This window comes from Falco peregrinus, chromosome 8 (genome assembly GCF_023634155.1).
Source record: "Falco peregrinus isolate bFalPer1 chromosome 8, bFalPer1.pri, whole genome shotgun sequence".
Lineage (NCBI taxonomy): Eukaryota > Metazoa > Chordata > Aves > Falconiformes > Falconidae > Falco > Falco peregrinus.
The window spans coordinates 57,473,418-57,490,391 of NC_073728.1; the positions used below are offsets into that span (position 1 = coordinate 57,473,418).

Sequence of the window (16,974 nt, forward strand, 5' to 3'; positions counted from 1 at the left end):
AAACAATAAATTTAACCATTAGCAAAGTAGCAGTATATGGTAAAAGGGTTGCTTTTGCAGCACCCCAGTGCAGTGTGTACAGCCAGGTGGGACAGACAGGTAGGAGGAACTGCAGCACTGAGCTCCCCTCCAAAGCCGCTCTTAGTGGCAGCAGGGACCCATCCATCTGAAGAGTTGGGCGCCTATCCTGAGCACTTGGTACCATACTAATAATTTCAGTGAGGTCCCCATGGAATAAATCTTCAAAACCACTCCACTTGCATAACAAACGAAGTATCTGGTTTTGAGCATTTTATATCTTTGCACCAGGAACATTATGAACATACATTCTTATAGCTAGGATTCAGTTCTCTATGTCTTTGGAGTTTTTGTGGTTATTTTGGTTTTGGTTTCTTTGGGTTTTTGTTTTTAATTGTACATTTTTTATTTTTTTTTTTCCCCTTGGACATCTCCCAAAGATAGAAAATACTGCTTAGAGTCAAAGTTCATGGAGACTTCACTCTGCATGGTTAGGTGTGTTCCGTATCTATTAATTACATTACATTTTCAGAAAGATATAGTAAAATACAGGGTAAGGACGCAGCTCCTACTTAAAGGCATGCTCAATAAAGTGTTAGCTGCAACTTCCATGCTTAAATGTGCAACGTGACAGATTTTCCAATGCAATTCAAACCTCAAAAGTGGAAAAGAAATAGCACGTAAATGGACCTCGCTTGCTCTTAAATCACTGTTAGCAAATCTTAATCTCTTTAAGTCTGGTAGTTTCAAATCAGGCCTATTTAACTTGCAAAGGTAGGTCAGGTTTTATTGATCACCTCTAATGCTTACAAATGCACCAAAAAAAAAAAGAAAGAGTAATGAGACACACAGCTCAGTTGCTAAAGGCTCACTGGAAAAATATGTGGCAATATTTACAGCCTTCAAGCTATGCTGTTTTCAGTGCAATTTCTATACGCACCAGAATGCAGATTACATTTGAAAAAAAAAAAAAAAAAAAAAAGAGCCCTACCAGAGCGGAGGTGGGTGTTTGTGTTTATTAAACCCACAACAATTAACTGCCAGAACAGAGTCACAACAGCACAAGTCCATTTACTTCTCAGTTACTACTCCTCTACCTTTTTTCAATGCAGTATTTTGTGCCTGGATTTCCCACTCAGAGCCTATGCTATGCCCTGAATTTTGAACTACTAACAACTGGTAGCATTATTGTAGTTGCTATAGAAATAAGGCAGGCTTATTGTTATTTATATTATGGCATCACCTAGAGGTGCTTTTAATTAATCAGAGTTCCTTCTTCTACACCTTTCAGACAAGGACCAGAGCAGAAGCACATTTATAATACCAATGAGGTTTTTAAATACACAAGTGCTGACTATTTGAAGAACCTAGATTTTAAAGGAATGAGATGACAAATAAAGGAAATAAATATATGTGACCTGGCTAAAGGCCAGTGGTCCACTTCTTAGCAGAGAAACCAGGGAATGCCTAAAGAACAAGCAGTGAGGCACTTTCCATCTGTATGGACAAGAACAGACCAAATTCATTGCAAGATGTAGGCACAGCCTTACTTGATACAGCTTTTGGCTTCCCTACCCTAGCTGTTTCGCGAAGGATTTCACTTATGAACCACCTCTCAGAAAAATGAAAATTATTTTTCCATGCAAAACTAAACATGATTTTCACTTTGTTATTTTTCATGCCATGCTAAAATAAAACCACAATGAGTTTTCAATTGATATCTGATATATCACTCCCTTTCCAACTATTAAATACTCATTTTTATGGCCTGACAGAGATACTAAATATAATATTCACAGACACATAAACACATAAAAAACCACTGCAGTTAATGTACTAGAACAGACACAGGATTTCTGGGTTTTATTCTACTGCAGACTTCTTGTACCACTCAGACAAGTTCCTTCATCAGCCTTTACACCCAGGCTTCCTCCTACGTCTAATGAACAGGTGAGCTGCAAAAATGGATCCCTGCCTCGGCCATGCTCTGGAACTACACTGTCGAACAGTTAGAAAAGACAATAATAAATAGCATAAACCCCATCATCAACTTCAGGCAATTATCAAATGTTTATTAGCCTCCAAAGTGAAGGCTAATAAACCTGCTTATTTTAGTGGATAAAGCCAAATTACCTTGATTGAAGTTGGTAAGTGTTCAAAGACGAACAGTTATGGCCTCATTTGCTTTTAGTTATTGTTGAGGAAATGTCAGCTCAAAAAGCTGAAAGACATTTCCTAGTTATTTAGGCAATGTGAAACTTGGGCAGTTATTTTCCAGGAAACATGGCCTGCCTGACAGGATTTAAATGAATAAAACTGATATTATTACAATTATCATTAGAAGACGATGTCCCTCATCAAAATGTGTCTGGATTTTAATTGACAAGGTCTGGGTTAATGCTGTGAAAATGCCAATGAAAGCAAAGCCTGTGGCTCAAACTAATTGTCAGCACTGAGCAACCTCAACCTCTAACCCACCACAGATTTATCACTCTGTGCATACTGTACTCATGACAAGAAACGTTTGAATTAATCATTAACAACTAGAAATTCCTTCCAGACAGAAAGCGAGCAGAGTGCAGGGCTGCCCGCCCCCCTTTCCCGCGCTCCCAAGCCACGGAGAGGTGCCTACGAGCCTTCCTAATGAGAAAGACTTGGTTTGTTGTTTTGCCACCTTTTCTTTTGAGGGCATTGCAGGGGAATCTTTCAGTTGTCCTAAAAGGAGGACAAAGACACTACTCTGAGCAAACTGTAGTGCATGTATAGCTGCATGTCCTCCTACCACCCTAGCCAGCCTCCCCCATCAGCTCCAGCGCAGCCAAGAGAAGCACATGGTCTTCATGGATGAAGGGGTGATGGTACAGTGTGACCATGCAGGGTCACACATGAACACAAGCCCCAACAAGGAGGCTAAGGGGCTTCTTACTCCCAGCAATACCCACACCATTGGTCCCTCTTCTCAAGAAAGGCCAGTGCAGAGGTGCAGCATGCTTGGTTTCCAGCCCAGCAGATGTGCGGTCCTTGCCCAAGGCACAGGGATCGCTACTAAGTGCGCCCAGCCTGCTCCTGCTGTCAAGCTTTCATATACACTCATCCCAAATGCTGGCGGCAGTTACTAGTACCAGACCATGCAACCGAGCATCCACCACCTGGGCTGTCCCACCAGTTAATTCAGGGCAGGCCCCACCGTGGCCACTGGGATTTGTCAAACTGAGGAGCAGCCCAGTGAGTTTCCTCTGTAGTGGTGGCCGTTAGCCCCAGTGCATCGAGCCACATTGGTACAGAGACCAAGATGTAGTCAAAACCCCAGGAGAGAAGCCAGCAAAGAGTGGGATGTGAGCACAGGCCCCGCACAGTGGTCCTCTGCGCTTTGGTGGCATCCCTGGGGCAGCACAACAGGGCAGAGGAGGACTTACACCCTCCCTACTTCAGTCACAAGCTCAGCACCACTTTGGAAGGTGCCCTCAGCTGCAGCAGCAGTCAGTACCACTTCCCCCACCCAATTTCATAAACAAAATGCAAAGGGGTCTGTAAAAAACTTCCTGAAATCTCTATCTTATTTACATTTTGCCTACCCCAGCACACTGGTGCAGACTCTCCAGAATGTCACTGGGCAGTAGGAGAGAAGCTGAGAGCCTCTGGTTCCTGACAGAGGCATGAGGTCTGCCAGGGTAAGGGCACAGTCCTGAGCCTCATGTTGCCTTTCCACATGCAGTTTTCACTGGGAATGCTTTGGTCCTCAGCTTCTTCACCCATGCAGGTTACGGCACCATCACAACACAGCTTGAGCAGACATCAGCGTGCTGGTCCCCCCAGCCCATCTTTACACGACATCTGATGCAAAACTAAAGAGTTCCTTCTCACATGACATTAAGACTGGAAAGCACAGCAGGACTGCAAAGAAAGGAAGAGGGGAATCTCCAGAAAGATCAGCGGCCAGTTCCTGAGGTGGGGGAAAAGGCATACGGCCACTAATGTCAAAAGGCACCACGCTTGTCTGGTGAGATATACATGGAGCTTACTTGCTCCACCTAGTAGAGAGGGAGAAAAAAAGAATTCTTTTAAAAAAAAATCTCCCTGTTATCAACTGACTAATCAGGAGAAGACAACAGACACCATCTGCTGTGGTGAAGAAGTAAGATGCTACCTTGCTTGGAGGGTGCCAGTGCCAGTGTCAGCAGGGTCTCTGCTGGCCCCTTCCCAGGAACTGGGAGGCAAAGACTGCTGGGGGCCTTTGCCTATCAACAGAAATGCTGCTCACTTCACTCTCCCTTCTCTCCTAGAGGTGAGAGGCAGCTGTTTCTCCTCCCATTTATCTCCAGCTACCCAGCCTTTCTGGGTGTTGTTTTTTTTTCTGTTTCTATACATTCACTGCAGAAACTACGAACTGGAAAGCTCCCATTAAACGATGCCAATAAGAACTCTCCATTCACAGCTAATGCTTGGCTGCACACATTCTCTCTTATTTCCAAATGTTTTCAGTATGTTTTAGCCTCCCTTCATTAAACATATTCATAATTATTTGCAGCACATCTAAAGAACTTGTACAACAAGTTTGTGCTTCCACATTCAGTCTATTCAGTCTCCTGGCTGCAAAAAAAAAGCCAGCGTGACAGCACTAGCAAAGAGGTTTGTGTCGATCAGGAGCTCAGAAAGAGGAAACCAGAAGCCACACCATCCTGACTTGAGTTGGTGACAACTGCCTTCCACCTGGCAGCAATCGGGCGCTTTACAAAATCCTAGGTATTTCTTAGAGCATCACACCTCAATTAACTGTCAAATTAGTCAGCAACGGTGACAATAAATTTCATAATAAAAATGCGCAAAGTGGAGAATTCTGGTACCTTAACTGAAAACCTGAAAAGCCTAAAGGATTTTTCTGGTCTAAAGAGACACTGGTAATACAGCAAAGTATCTTCGTTACACCAGTTACTGTTGTGGCTTCATGAGGCTCTTTCCATCGCACACTTCAATACCCTCTAGACTCAGCAATGGTTTGACTGAGGGAAGTCACACCGAACGCTCTTTAGCTCAGCTTCAAATAGTCACAAAAGTTGTCAGGGCTTTCCAAAATCCTCTCTCAGGCATCCTACGCAGCTATCTATGGAAGAGCATCTTCGGCACTTCAGTTGTGCTCTGCTGGCCCTTCACTGCTCAACACAAGCTAGTAGGACCCAGCACGCAATTATGAGACCAGAATGGCTCCAGAAGTACACATGGAGCCGGAGCTTCCAGCAATTATTTCTGTGATCCTTAAGACAGAGGTTGTTCAGGGACAGAACCGCTCCTTTAGGTAATTAGATGCCTAGGGCTACATGGTGCCTGTCAAACTCTTCCCATCTACATCACAGGCCAGTTTTTGTGGATCATTATGAAATAAATATGTCATCCTGAAGGATGAAAATAGAACAAGCTGTAGCCCATCTGAACCTGCATGTTTCCAATTCACCACTATAAAGAAACACAAAATGTTACTCCCTGGCTGCATATGGGACATGGGTGACTTCCCTTTCACACTCACAGGCCTTTATCAACTAGGATGCACAATTAAGCTAACATTCGTCCGATGAAAGGTAAAAGTCACTATCTGGGTGGTGGCACAGGTGCAGGCAGGGCAGTAAAGGTTCTAGAGCATCCTGAGCAATCAGTTCCACACCTGACATTCTCCATTAAGCTTTGTTCTGGCAATATTCCCACTTTCTGGCAATATTGAGGAAGGAAATGCAGTAGTCTCCTTTTTTTTTTCTGCAAGGCTGGATGTAAAGCTTTGAAAGCAGAACTGCCTTAATTATGTGGCAGGAGGATGGTAGTTTATAATTAATTTTCCACATCAACTGTTGGCCACCCTCCTCCTCCTCTCTGCTAGGCTGCAAACTGCCAGTGGATACTTACCCAAAGAGCAGGCATGCCACAGAGCAAAAAGCGTGATTATTATTAGCAAACACTATTGATAGTGTGTGCTAGCCAAAAATAAGAGGTAAGCAAGCCTGGGTGCAGTGAGAGTAGTACCAGTGCAAAGGCAGCCCTGCCTGAAGCTGCTTATCATCCAAGAGACGCAAAAAAGAAAGGGATAGAAAAGCAGGATGGAGAGAGCAAGGCAGACAGGAGAAGGCTGCTCTCTGAAGCAACACGACAAACATCAGAGTCCAGAAAGCGGAGGCACAGGCTGACAATCCAGAACGAGCCCATTCGTATGACTTTGGGCAGACCCGCTGACTTCTCAGTACTTCAAGAGTGCAGGGTAGAGGACTATTATATTACTGTTCTGTGATTGATATCTTGAGAATCTCATGTTCGTTTTGGAGTTTCTTATTTTCTTTCAGAAATTCAACTCAGTTCTGCTGCTGATATCAGCTTTTTAATTCATTTTACACCAAGATATTTGTTATCAGAAATTGTGCTTTGATATGTGTCGAGTTGATGGATTCAATAAAAGCCCTGTCAGAAAAAGTTGAGTGAATAGGGTTGCAGAAGTGGTATCATCAAGGGAATTGATATGTTAACAGCCAGTCTGCTGATCTTGCAACAAAACATGCAAACATAATAGCCGTTTTATTTCCTCACCCTGGCAAAATAGTTCAGAGAAACACTAGAAAACATTTGCATAAATGTTACTCATACAAACAAGCTCAGCATGCTCAATGATAAAAAGCCCATGTAAAAAGCGATCGTGCATGTGATCCTGTTCTCCCATTTCGTGTGCAAAATTCACTCGAGAAGAATAAAGACTTTATTCAAAATAAAGCTTTGAATTTAACTTTGGGAATTCAAGCAGACGTCCCGTGATGCTCCAGCTGAACTCTCCCCTCAATAACACGAGGATAATTTTACTGACACATTTTCAGACACAGTCAGCAGACCTGCACCCCCCCGCAAAGTCATCAGAAAGTTGCATTAAGGTCTTATCCTGACATCTAAACCCACAGGCGCATAAAATCACTGTTTGTTTCTGATTTCATAACTGAAATCACGTAAGAAGCAAGGCAGATTTGAAGAGAGAAATAACAACTTCTTATCAGTCCATGTAATACAGGGAATGAGAAAAGGACGAATGCCCACTGCTCTGCCATGGGTCAAGCAGGGCTTTAACGTGTGAGCTCTGCTTCAACCTGCATCAGACCATCAGAGCCGCAACACCACCTCTGCACTGTCCTGTAATGCACAGAGATTTTGTTGAAGTGATTTCCAGAACATTTGGGGATGGTAAAAAATGTGATGTTAAGACACAACTTTTTAAAAAAAGAGAAATAATATTACAGCCTAAACAAAGCAACGAGAAAAGTTCCAAAGCAATTAATCTGAAAGAGGTGAATTACATTGAGGATTTATGTCCATGTAATGAAGACAATTAATTGCTACGAGATCCATAAAACACATTAAATGAACAGGGTATTTTCCAATTCTACTTGCAAGATAAAATTTATTAACTATGTTTAATGGCTATTTAAAAATTTTCTCTTACATATTTATTAAATGTGCTTTTTCAGCAGAACAGAGCATTTTACTAACTAGATTCTACTAATCTAAAAAATGAGTAATTTAAGAAAAGAAATACTACTCTGCATGTTATCTACAGATTTATTTAAAATAATTCCTTACACAATAAGATTACCATCACCACAACTGCGTAAATGCAGCTAAAAGGGAATCTGCTTCTCTCACACGAGCAAACAACATTCTGCTGCAAAAAAAAGAATGAATTCAGCTAACATTACCTGAACACACATTGCCATTTCCAGCAGAGAGATGCAGCAAACATGGGTCCCGATGTCATTTGGTGTTACTGTAATCACTCATTAAAACCCCTTCGACGTGGGGGAGCAGGACACATGGAAGAAACTGGCATAGATCGGAGCAGCACCCTCAGATGGATCCACACCAGATCTCCTGCTTTGCCCTGCAGCCTCAGCAGCTCAGCCCACGCCATCTCCGTGCCCCCAGCTGTGGGCCTCAGGTGCACCTTTGGCACTGTGATTACACGCAAACCAGAGACAGATGTTTACCACCTAAAAGAGGCCTAGAAGTGACCCTGTTCCTCATTCACCATATGTAAAAAGGGGATAAGAAGCACTTCTGTCTCACAAGGGTGTCATGGGAACCGATCAAGTTGATGGTACCCAATTATCCTGGTAAGTCTGCATGAGCCCCGAAGACGAAGAGAAAGAATAAAAAAGGGTCTCAGTGACTTGAACAAACAGTGGTGTTGCCAACTCTTGAAACTTTAGCACAATCTTCTCAATCTGCAATGTTCTTAAAAATCAAGTTTCCGTAAATGTGAGCTTTCCTTACATAAGAACCAAGTTTTTAGATCTGACAGTCACAAAGTAAAATGCAAAAATATAAACAAAGTCCAACCTAGAGTTTAATGCCTAAATAATAGTTTCGGCTACGTTGACTGTATGGAAGATGCTCTTTTTCCTCTGAAATCATGAGGTTTTGCAAAGTCCTGCACAACCTCTGCGCTGGAGTATTATTCATGCTGCAGCCAGAGATGTGAACCTTAGACTGATAGTTGGACCAGCTCTGGTGGGAAGGACATGGGGAGCTCATCTAACCGCCACCCTGCCCAAGGCAGGGGCACCCCCAGGGTCACACCAGCAGCCGGCCGCCCTGGTGCAGATCCTACACCCTGCGTACCCAGCAAAACACACATGCCCACTGCGAGGAAGATTCACACGCTTTCACCTACAAAACCCACACGGAAACAGGGAATAAACAAGCTGCTGTGATTTCTACATTATAACAGGGCAAAATATTTCTCTGCAAGAGTCAAGAGGCCCTCTTGATTATGAAATACCTCTCTTACAGCCTTCCCCTTTAGGTATTACAATCACAAGAGCAGCAGCTTGGAAACAAACAAAAGTGAAGATGCTAACAAAAGCATGAGCAACATTTAACAACTTCCTCTTGCAGCAACCAGGTGCCTGGCGCAGACAAACAGAGCAGACAGGGCAGTGGTTTCACGTGTTTCCACAAAACGCCTGTACAAATTAACAGCATATGCTGTGGTCGGAACAGACCTTTATTGACCCTCAATATTAAAAAGTCAAAGCACCTAATTTAAGCTATTCCCACCAACATTTTTTCTGCAATTGCTGGAGACAGGCAGGCTCCAAACCAGCGGAACTGTGCTGAAGTGACAGTTCGAGTCCAGAGAGTCCAGGAGCAACACTGCTGGTGCAGCCAGATCAAAAGCAGGGCAAGGAATGCACACCCACCTGGATGCATCACGTTTTCTCAGACACTCTTAAGAAAGTATTGACTTTGTTTATCTCCCCCCCACTAACACCAAGTGCAGGTGTTACACTGCTGCCGTCCTTTTCTCAACAAGACTACACTGCTGGCTCAGTCACCTCACAGAATGCCCATATGTTAAATAAAAAAGGATAGCATCATCTGATATCATTCTGCTGTGACCTGGGAACCAATACTTTACATTTTGGGGTTTTTTTATCAGCAAACTTTGCCTTTACAGAAGTAACTTGACCTAGATAAAAGAAACCAGAGAATCAGGGGCTCTATTACCCTAAATGTTTCTATAGCACAAGCTTTGTCCACAATACACTCCTTAAGTCCTGGTCCTCAATTTCTTGCTAAAAGAGAGTTGCACATTGCTTGCGGCAGTTACAGCAGCAACGCCTACAACCAAGGCAGTGTTTTTGTGGATATGAGAACCTCCACACGCAGGAATTTTAAGTGCTACACGACAAAGGGGGCACATACAATTATGCAAGAAATTAGTATTATTCCCGTCCTTGGCAAACAATGAGAATATACAAAGCACAAAGGAAAGCACAGAGCTGTATTACAAATAGGCTACTTCAGCATCATTTATTTTTTTTTCATCTCTGACCCTCTGAACTACAGACATTAGCGAAACACAAGTGAGACTTTCAAAATACAGATGCCTATCACCAAGTATACATCACCAACAGCAAAACACAACCATAAGCGAGCATTTTGTTCAATAAAGTACTTGATACAAGCACGCATCCCCTCAAGCCCAAGACTTTAAAAACACTTCACTCTGGATGAATGCTCTCCAAATTCAGGGAGAGCAAAGGTTACTTATGGAGGCAGTATGAGCATGGCACGTATACAGCAATAAAACACAAAGCTTGCTAATTATCTATATTCCCCATATGTAGATATTTTAAAAAGACCAAAAAGACAAGAGCAGGGGAAAAATTACATACCTTACCAAACCTGAATGTTGGACAGAACTCCTTTCAGAGCAACATTGGTGTGAAGGTAAGTTCCTCAGGCGACCACCAACTGCAATTCTTTTCTGACTCCCCAGAAGCCCCAGCTCCCCCTCGTCCGTGTCCCTGAGGAAGATGCAGTGTCCTCCAGTACTTCAGAGCCTCAGCTGCAGAAGATGCTGCTCAGAAAAAGGAAAGAGAAGAAGGTGTGGCATTAAATTCTAGGGTCAGCTGTTTGGCAGATTCAGAGCAGAACATAAGAGAACATCAGATAGGAATGAAATGTCAAGGCAGGACAAAGAGTCTGTGACAATCCATCATGCGTGGCACCTTCGGAGGGCAATCTTTGAATTCAAGAACTGTGGTGCTAAGCTATTCTTGCTTTACAGTATTTTAATAGTGTCCCTACATCAGAAAGTGAATGCCAGCCCAGCTGCTTTTTATTCCAGTATGATATTGTAACAAGCAAGTAAGTAATACACTTCTCCATGGGGAATATTTTAATTCATTATGGTATTTCTGCAGAATAACAGGGCTTTCATATTAAAAGCAGAGACATCACCTCAGCCTTAACACATTTTACTGTTAAAATGGCTCTCGCTCAAGGAATTCAAGGCTCCTAAACAGGCAATCACATTAGGACCTTACAACTGATGGGGAGTGGTGACTGTCAGCAACAGGTTCCTGAGGTTCAGCCTCCAAAGGAAGTGACAGAGATAGGTAAATGGCCTAAACTTTTCTGGGAGGGTGGGGGGGTCAGCATCGCCACATTTTCTAGCTCACTGTTGCTGCTAGATATGTTCAGTGTTTCCAAAACGTCAGACCCTGGCACTGAAGATGGATGTGGGGGCTTCACTGTGAACACCCAGGTAAGAAGACAGCGACAGAGATGACCACCTGGCAGCAACACTGCCAGCAGCCAAAAACCTTAAAGAAGCACTAAGAAGTCCAAAAGTTCATCACTGTCATTGCATTAATTGTCCCTAATCCCTGGTATATGGGAAAACACTTGAAGGACCATCCTTCCCCACCAGGACAACACAGCCTGTGAAGTGAGACCAGGCAGAGCAGCACGAAGCAGGCAAGGACGGAGCAGAGAGAAGAATCCAGCCTCCCTAGGTTGGACACACATACATGCTAGGTGGTTTGTGTCCTTAAACCAGGCTCAGAGACACTGTTCTAACATTAACTCAACACAGCAGCCATGAACACACTCTAACTTTGCCTAGAAATGCAAAAAGAACAAAGGGGGGAAAAAAAGATATACACATATTTATTCCTTAGAGGTTTCCTACACAGAGGAAAGCCTGTGGCTGGCAGCTCAAAATACCACAAAATCCCATTACATCTTCACAAAACAAAAAAAACCAAAAAACCCAAAAAAAAACCCCAAAAAAACCCCCCACATGAACAGGTTTCAGCCGTCTGGAAAACCCATTAGCTTTTGGCCTTGCAAGAAGGAAGATTTCAGTAATCAGTCTGTGAAACTGTCCACACTGAAAGTTAGCGTCACACTGCTTTTTGTTTTCTCCTTCTTTTATATATATCTCTCTATTATTTTCACCAGAAGTCCACATAGCAAGCATAGTCACACAGATAAGAACAATCAAATATATTCACTTGATTTAGCACTAATTACTTCACTGGGCCTTGCATAGGTGGTAAATGTTAAATACCGCACCTAAAGGCTCTGTAAGCAGAACAGCTTGTGAGATACCCACAACAGGAGTCAGGACAGCAGAGCCCTGCCCCGCATTTCTCAGTTCACATTCTCAGACCTTCTGCCTGTCTTGAACTCAGACGGGAAGGACAGAAGTGGACCTTCACAGCTCCTGTCCTCCTCAAGGCTAACTATGAAAAATCAGACTGCCAGCTGAAATGGCTGCTGAATAACTTATAGGCATAGAAATGGCTGATGCTGCAGTAGTTTGATCTGCAGGTAGCAGCCAGACCTAATTCTACTGCTTTATGGGATTTCTATCTCTGGAGACCACAGTTACAATTACTTTTTCATTTCTGCTCCTAAATTGTAACACAAAATAGTCATGAAGAAAATCAGTGCTGCGTTTCTGTGCATTAACTATAGCATCAGCTGAGTTGAGAAGTAGAAGTAACAATATAGGACTATATCAACATTGCAAGCTGAGTGCAGGAGCCTGGTCTCAGGTTGCAAAAGATGTGTTTTTGAAAGCTCCTATTTAGTACAACTTGCCAATGCTCATTGGAAGCAAATGTCTTTGGTAAGAAGTTGGCATGTTGCCTTAATATACTGCTATGCATGCGCAGAGAGTTTCTGATCAGAGTACCATCTGAATTCCTGCGCTGCTGGGTGGATCATAAATTACAGTATGGGCAGAAGCATGCACTTCCAGCTCTTGGCAAAGAAAAAGAAAAGCTTCCCTCACTCCCAACCACTTCCATTATGGGGTTGAGAGCACAGAAGCAGCAAGCTGGAAAATGCTGCTGCCAAGCAGTTGCCTGATCTAGATTGAAAGCACAGAGTAATAGAAACATGCAGTAATGCGGGAGGATGGGAAGTAATGGGAGGTGCGAACATGGAGGGGAAAACCACTTTGGTTGTGACAAAATGCAGTGACTGTGTACCATTCCCATCTCCCCGATACAAGAGGCATGGTGCAACATAATGAAATGAAATCTGTGGCCAGGATTCCTGCGAGCAGCAAGGCGCAGATGCTCCAGCCTGAACGCAAGATGCTTCTTCCACACTCTGATGGCATTCATCACACAGCTACAGAGGGAGGGAGGCAGGCCAGGGACCGCTCGTAGTCAGCATCATAGTAAGACAAAAGGCTACCAAAAGATAAAGCAAGGAAACCCTCATAAGCTGTAATTTGTTTTGGCTCAGAACCTTCAAGAGGAAGAAAGGAAAAAAACCCAAACAGAAAACAAACATACGCCAGTTCGGTTGCCCAAACCTGTACAATTTTGCAGAAGAACCCTTCACATTCAGTAAGCCACTACTGACTTGGTGGTCAGTGTCCTAGCAGGCAACTGGTTTCCCTCTCACAGTCGAGGAACCCGGAGAGCTTATCACACAGCTCCTGAGATGCTCCTTGGACCTCCTTGGCTTTGGGCAGCCCCCTAAGGGCTAGAAAAGCCTGGGCTGCCAGCGGGCTGCTGGTGCCACTGCCCAAGCCCAGAGACCCAGGACCAGCCCACAGCAGCAGAGCGAGACAGACACCAGCATCCCTGATAAAAAGACATTCATTTCAGTCTGCAGCTGCTGTAGGAGTGGGCACTGCTCCTATCTGCAACGAAACCAAGACTGAACTTACAGAAATGCCCCATGTACTAGAAATCCCACCATTTCAGTTAGTTTTGGTTCTAAAATTGTGTGATCGCCTCATTCTTCTTTGATCAGATACGCGGAGAAAACTGCCAACAAACTACTAATTACTTTCATTATCCCACCACTTCAGATTTTTACATGCAGTTTCAGGAGCCCTGGATTGAATGTTCAGGTACGTTCCCAAATTAACAGTTAAGTGGTATCAGATCAGCCTTCAAGTCACAAAAGTGGGCATATAGATGTCCTCGTTAATCAGAAAAGGCAGACAAGACATTTTTCCAGTAAAAAGACAGTATTTCCCTTGGAGGAGTCTCAGCCCTTTACTGACAGAAAGCATGAATTATACAAAATAACTATACATTTTAGATGTAATAAATCAGATCAAATATTAAATTGGAAGACACCACTTCTCTCTTCAGATTTTCCCAGACCACAAATCAATGAAGGCTGGGACACGCTCTCAGGAAGCCTTGCTATACTTTTGCCATGTTCTCAGACAGTTCTTCAGGCACCAGCTATTGATGACTGTCAGGGTGAGGACAGGAGCCGGCTGGACCCTTATCCGACCCAGCACAGTCATCCTTGTATTTGGGTGTCACACAGCTTAAGGTGCAGCTTGCACCCTTTGCCTAGATATGATAATATTGTGAGTATTTGCAACTTGAGATGGGGCAAAAAGACTTATCTAGAAGCTGAATGGCATATTTGCAAGCAAGTATTACAGTATAGTAGATATTCAAATTAGTATTAGTTTGTCTCATCAAAAAATTAATTACAACCTACCTAACTGCAATTAAAGAAATTAGTTGAGCATAGAAAAGATAAAATATTTGAAGAGTCTGGTGACTTAAGTATAACTGAAACCATATCTCCTTGTTAAAAATATTACATTTCTTTTCTTTTTACTGCTAGTGTGACCATAAAGAAAGCAAAACACTGTATGTGTGTGCATCCATACAGGCACATACAGCACACTCAGATTTATGTAACATGTTCATATATAGTCTCGTAACTTCCCTTTTACCCAACTAAACTTGGGTAAACATGTTCAATTAATACAGAAGAGCTCTCTACGGGTAGAGCCAGAAGAAAGGCTGTGAAACAGGCAAGGGAAAACACTTTTTTATTGCTAAGTATTTAACAAGGTCAACCTCCTCTGTAAGCGCAGGGAAAAAGATCCCACAGCAGACTCTGAACACAGCAGGGATTATACCAATTCATTAGCAGGTATACCTTCTAATTACAGCCTTGGACATTAGTCCTCGTACAGCTGAGCAGGCAGCAACTGCTGCATTTTGCCATATCCTCAGGATCAAGCTCCCTGTTTTCTACTGAGCTTCAGGACAGCGTGGCTTAATGCAATCCCACCACACCAGCCTCAGCCAAAAGCAAAGGTACTCGGTTATCTCAAAGGATGCTCCTGACTCCTCACAGCTCAAGTCCCAAGAGAAGCTGGCTTCTACATTTTATAGGATTTGTTCCTCTGCTCCTGCCACGTCAAAGAAGCTGTAGGATCAACAACTCATCCTGTCAGCTCCATCTCTAGTAAAGATTTCACATTAATTTAGTGTAAAGGTGACACTGGTGAATGAGGGAATAAAACGAGACTTTGAATCCCTCCTTCCAGAAGGCTAATGGTAAAAAATTGGTAGCAATGCAACTTTGGCATCTTTCCAGCTATAACACTTAGAGCATTGCCCACAGCCGTGTCCCAGACGTACTTTATCATTCACAGTGGCTCAGTACAAAACATAAATAAAACCGAAGTCGCCAGCACTACTGGCACTCAGCTGTTTTGAGGCTTTTTTTTTCTTTTTTCTCCTTCCCCTGCCAACAAAACAAATAGTGAAATCACAGAACTGCAGTTCAAGTGATAACACTCATGATTAGGAACTTTGGTGGAGGCCAGTAGTATGGTGGAGTTCCTTGGGAAATTAACTCAATTAAAGAATGCAGGCAATAATAAATTTAAAAACACGTTGACTGAGATGAATATAATGGAATACTGAGATATTGCTGAAGATCAGCATTGGTCTTTGTCCTCCAACTGCAAACTAGGGGTATCCAGGAAAAAAGTAGTAAGAGCAGTGCCTTGATGTATGAACTATTCCCATCATAGTACTATTAATGTTACGTTATGAGGTTCAAAAGAACGATTAATATCTTGCTGGGTTAGAAACCCCTAAGACACCGCAGAAGTTGTGCTGCTGTTTCATGCAAGTAAATAATTCCTGAAAATTAAATCCAAGAAATGCAGTGGAAATTCCATTTTGAAATAAAATGTGCCTGCTGAAGAAATGAGCTTGCATTAATGAAGGCTTCTTCTCAAGTTCAAAAGCTTTAAGTTGCAGGCTACTATCTGTCTAGTGCTAACACTGCATTATACTATTAAGTCTTTTTTATTATTATTACTCCTACTACTACTACAGTCTGGTTACACTATAAAATAAGATCTCTTGAGCTCCTTAAGAGTCAGATGTTTACATCTGCCCTTGTACTGAAGCTCTTTCATTTGATGATTGTTTCTTCTGTCAGTTCCATTGAAAGCAACGATAAAGTTACAGCAATGCATAAGTCCTTGTCAAAAAATGCTTTCAAAGGGTTGGAAGTACATTTATTGGGGGGTGGGGGTGGGGGTGGGGAAGCAATGCTTAACTGACTTCCTGGATTTAGGAGAGAATGAGTAGCAAACAGCTTGCACTTAACTGGTCAGATCGAGTAATGAAAGAAACCCAGTGCTCCCAACAGGGGCTGACAGGTTTGTATCAGAGGCAGCCATATGATACAACCTCTGCTGATGTAACAATACCTAACTGGATTTCCTCTAGCTTAAAATGGGAATCTAACTAGAAAATAATCACATCACTCATCTTAGTATCACAGTTCAACGTGAAAGTAAGGCTTCCAGTTGAGTGTGGTGTAACTAGCTCCATCAGGTCTATTCATAGCAAATTTGAAGCATGTTTCTCCAGCCCAAAGTGCACCGTTATCAGCAGTAACTTGTTCCCCAGCTTGCTAAAACCCTTCACTTCCAAATTTAGAATGGCAGAGTCCTTCATTCATTAGTAAGACAAAATCAGTGCCTTTCTTTTCCCTTATTCGTTTTCCTTATCCCCTTTTACACTGAGGCAGGGACAGACTTTTTGCAAAAGCTGGGACACAGACCTCCTTTCCAGCCTGCCCTCTCCTCCTGTGCCTCACATAACCACATGCCTCTGTCAGGGTCTTACCAGGGTGAGGGCTCCACTCTACAACCACAGCATGGTAGAGGAGGGATGTGCTGCAAAATCCCAGCTGACCCAAAAGACACAAAATTTCTCAATGTATGCAACAATGCAGAATAAATTATGTTAACCAGGAAAAACACATTATTTATGAATCCGTTCCAAGATAAACTTCTACGCATACAAAATGAGTGCACTGAGACTCTCCTGGGATATATTT

The 16,974-nt window shown here is 42.9% G+C and overlaps 1 protein-coding gene across 1 annotated transcript in view; it reads right to left on the reverse strand.

Annotated features, from left to right (window-relative positions):
• The window catches only part of SGCD (sarcoglycan delta), a 349,434-nt gene that overhangs the window by 209,507 nt on the left and 122,953 nt on the right, over positions 1-16,974 (reverse strand). Inside the window, exon 2 of the mRNA XM_055812889.1 lies at positions 10,215-10,399. The gene's annotated coding sequence lies outside the window, so the exon portion shown is untranslated. The remainder of the gene's footprint in view (positions 1-10,214; positions 10,400-16,974) is intronic.